General features: G+C 43.8%; 1 pseudogene; it reads right to left on the minus strand.

Moving 5' to 3' along the window:
* Window positions 1-388: 388 nt before the first annotated feature.
* On the minus strand, window positions 389-465 carry LOC122229019 (annotated as a pseudogene).
* Window positions 466-4,663: the final 4,198 nt, after the last annotated feature.

Raw genomic sequence — 4,663 nt, forward strand, 5'->3', positions numbered from 1 at the left:
GCAAGGAGCTCCCAGTCACTGCCATACACTCCCAGTCACTGCTTCTGAGCTGCTACCTGTGGAGTGACAGCATGATCTGGAGGCAGCCACAACGGAGTTGAAATCCCAAGTCTACCACACATCAGTTCTATAGCCCTGAGGAAGTTCCTTAACCTGTTAAGTTTCAGAAGTTTTATTCATAAAATAGGAATAATTAAGGGTCGTCATTAGTGAATGACAATTTCCATCTTAAGCACTGAGCAGAGTGTCCTGGCACATAGTAAGCCTCAGTAAATTTCAGCTATTATCACCAAGGGAAGAGAGCCATCCTGGTTCATACTCAGTGCATGGTCACTGCCTGAACATGCTAAGCTGTCTGCTAAAGTGGCTTGGAGGGTAGACTTTACCATCATCCTTGTGCAGGAGCCATGCTAATATTCTCCGTATCACTCCAATTTTTAGTATATGTGTTGCTGAAGCAAGCACAAAGATTTTTTTTTTTATCTTTAAGTAATCTCTACACCCAATGTGGGGCTTGAACTCACAACCTGAGAGTCACATGCTCCACTGACTGAGTCAGCCAGGCACCCCAGTAGACTTTACCAGTCCCCACTGCCAACATACTCTATGTCCACTGCTTAGGTATATTCTGTTTCTGCTCCTTTGTCCTGCCTTCCACTCAGATTATTTTCAACAGCAATATTGCTCATATCTCCAGCCTCCCTCCCAGCACTGTTCTTGGTGGGTTCTGATATTTTCCTGCTCATCTGGGGCCCCTTTAAGACCCTTAGCAACCAGTTATTTTGGGCTGTGCCTACCTGGCCAAGCCTCCCTGTCTTTTCCCAGCCCATTTGCACCAAATCAATCCATAGCCCCCAGGTGTCTGTGCTGCTGGAGAGAGCTGGTCAGGACATTCCTCCAGCATGTTCTTGACCTACCATGATAGGCTCAGCTAGGCTGCAAGGCAGATTCATTAGGTATTCACTTAAGCATTTGACACTTTTCTCATTCCACCATTGCCTACTGTCAAAGGGGAGCAGTCAAAGATTCAGCACAACATTTTGGGAAGGTAGCTAACCCAGGCCAAAGCCAGTCTGTTCCCCACCTATTGCTTCTTCCCAAAAATGAGCTTTGGCTGGATCCTCAGCACCACACCTTCCCACCCACACCTGGATCCAGAGCATGGTCTCTGTTCTTCTTGGGATATCCAGGAGACAGCTAAGATAACAGCCCTGTTGGGGGGGATAATGTAGCTGAGGAATAAAAACCTCCCTCTTATTTATTGACCTTCCTCCACTTGATGCTCACTTGAAAAATTTCAAACAATCTTGATATCAGAGCACAAAGGTCAGGCTTCCTGGAGGGCAAGCTGACCTTTGCCCAGTGGTGAGAGGCACTGAGTAAACCGTATTTCACATAGGCTTCCATTAGTAGAAGGGGTCACAGGTAGCTGGGATTTGAGTAGCTGGAAACCTCTAGCAACCTAGTGATTTGTGCTCTGTATAGCATTGCTATGGTGAGAGGTAGCTCAAACATAGCACCAAGAGTCAAGAAAGCTACAGGCATGCCAGGAACACTACGAAAACACAGTCTTGGTTAGTATTCACAAGCCACTGGCTATACTGAGCAACACTAATAATGCCCCTCTTTTGCATTTAGAAAAAGTCTCAGTGAGTTTTGAGCTTTCTAAAATAGTTACCTTTGCCCAAATTCATGTACTTGGGTATATATATCATTGTTTGACTTCCTAAACCTGCTCCTTTGCCTGTCTCAGCATATTGTGCATCGTGAGGGTAAACACAGGTCACTACTCAGAAAGTCAGCACCCAGGAAAAGTGAACTAGACCTTCAAGTTTCCTATTTACCATGTACAAATATCCTTTAGAATCCAGGCTGCTGCCCTCACAAATAAAGTTTCATTGGAACATAAGTCATGTCCATTTATTCACGTATTGTCTGTGGCTGCTTTCCTGCTCCAGCAGCAGAGTTGAGTAGTTGTGGCTGCTCATAGGCCTGTAAAACCTAAAAGATTTACTATCTGGATTTTCAAAGTTTGCTGAACCCTGCTTTGGAATTACTTCCGGTCACTGAACAGGGGTGAAATAACTGAAGATAAAACAGTAGAAATCTACATTTGTGTATTTGTCAGAATTTGTCCCTCTGTAAATATAAATATACATATAAATATAGATTTATTATAAGGGATGGACTTGTAATTATAGAGGCTGAGAAGCCCCATGATATTCTGTCTGCAAGCTGGTAACCCAGGACACCCAGCGCTGTAGCCCCAGTCCCAACCTGAAGTCCTGAGAACCAAGGTAACTAATGGTGCAAGTTCCAGCCTAACTCCAAAGTCCTAAGAAGAAGGAGTGCTAGTTTACAAGCACAGAAGAAGATGGATGTCTCAGCTCATGCAAATGGCAGGTATGACCTTTCTCTGCCTTTGTGTCCTACTCAGGTCTTCAGTCAATCACATGATGAGGGCAAACTTCTTTACTGGATCTACTGATGCAAATGCTAATCCCTTCTGGAAACACCCTCACAGACATGCCCAGGAGTAATGTTTTGCCAGGTATGGAGGCATCCTTGAGCCTAGTCAATTTGACTAGGAAAAGCCAATTCAGCAATGACATGAGTTATTACCAGAGGGTATGGGACAATATCCTTGGGTTGCCCCTTTTTTCTCTGCTCACCCACCAAACTGTCCCCATTGTTTTAGTTGTAGTACATGTGCTACTGAAGCAAGCTCTCGAATCACCTCAGTGCACATTCTACCTCCAGCTTCTTCATGGTGCTCCTTACACACTCCCCCCATGACTTGGTGCCTCTCACAGTCAGTGCCATGCCATTCACCTCCTCCATGTTCTATCATTTTTTCTGCTTATTAGGTTGGCTTCCAAAAATAAACTATTGCCTTGTATCAGTCAGGGGTTCTGCACGAAAATGATGGCACACACAAAGTATCTAATTGAGATTTGGGTAAAGGACCTATGCAATAACGTGTGGGCAGACTTAAAGCAAACCAACATGAGATGGACTGGCAACATCCAAGAGTTATTACTACCAAGAACCCTGAAGGGACATGGGAAGAGGAAAGGTGCCAGAACACAGAGAGAACTGTGGTTTTGTGGGAGAGGGTTGCTCAACAGAAGCTGTGACCTTAGACAGAGTGGTCCAATCACTGTGGTCCAGGACCAGATGAGGACAGAACAGGAAAGCAATGATCTTGATCTCTCTCCCCGCCTGACCTCTGATCTCCTGCTAGTTACCCCTGTTGGCCAAAGCTAACTAGATGCCAGAAGACATAGGAGCCTATTGACAAGATCTGTGTGATACATCCTCCAGGGGTGCACAGCCAGGTAGAGAAGGATGGAGTAGAAATGGTGACTATCCAGCATATCCCATAGCTACTAAAAAGTCTCAAATATAAAACAGGTTTTCCATGATGCTTGTTGGCTGACTTAATATGTGCCTGTGGAAGGCTGAATTACTCTAATGGTTCTGATACAAGCCATCGAGAGGCTAAAGGATGAACTGAAGGACTTGTGTGGGGCCTTTCCTGCACTTATGAATTTATCAAAACCACACTGTTTTCAGAGCTGAGGATCTAGTGTGGCCAATGTTTTCACTTCCTTCTGGTAGGGGGAAAAAGGAACAGGGTACCATGAAAGAATTTTCCATTCATAAAAGAAACCTACTCCCATCCATGCTGAAAAGCAAAAAGTAATTTTTCCTCAAATTAAAAGAGAATTTTTGCTATTTATATGTGAGATGGTAAAAAAGATAATTCACTCCCAGCCTTCTCATCAGCTAAATGCTATTACAGCCACAAGTACCAAATAGCTGTACAGACAGCCTGGGGATGATTCTTACAAATAAAAAGGCACAGTGTGAAATGCTGACTTTTTCTGATCAAAAAGCATCCTGGGGTGGGCTGAACAGCTGTGGGTCAAGAAGAGGCCTCGATTTCTGGGGTGATTTTTATTGCTATCACAGAGAAGACTGTACTCGCCGTGAACATGCGGCTACTCGATGCACCCCTCCCGGTGAAGGCAAACTTGCAGTCACTTGTCTTTCTCTCAGGGTATGTACCCCCCACCTTGAAACATATTTTTCATTTCAGTTTCACTTACCTGTCACTTTCTTCTTAAAAAGAGTGATTTATCAAGTAAAAAATCAACATCAAAGAGCACTTCAACGTTGCCAGGGTACACACACAGACACACGCAAAAGCATACACACTCAAACCCTCCCGTGTCCTGTCCTGAAAGCAAAATGATGACTAAAGACCACCAAGGACTATCCCCCAATTGGAGCTTTTTTCAGCATCAGGTCTGTGGGTTTCTTCACGCTGCGGTTCCTCCAGCCTACAAATTTAAAAGCTGTTGCAAGGGAGCTATAATTTCTACTCAACACTTCATGATTTGATTATGTAAAATAAAAAGTATAATGAAGTTAATAGCACCTTATTCTCGCAGTACATTATGAGGAATATTTTTTTTTCCCTGCAAAATGTGGAAATGGAAATTACCTCTGGGCCTTCTAACTCTCAAAAATGTGGGTCATAATGGTTACTGCGGTGGAATTTCAAGACTTAAGATTTAGTATATTTCTCTTTCCTCTCTTCAGTTTTCCGAAGGGACATCTTCTCTTACTGGGATTTTATGCAGTAAAATGCACAGAC

The sequence above is a fragment of the Panthera leo genome, chromosome C1 (assembly GCF_018350215.1).
Source record: "Panthera leo isolate Ple1 chromosome C1, P.leo_Ple1_pat1.1, whole genome shotgun sequence".
In the NCBI taxonomy this organism is placed as follows: Eukaryota; Metazoa; Chordata; class Mammalia; order Carnivora; family Felidae; genus Panthera; species Panthera leo.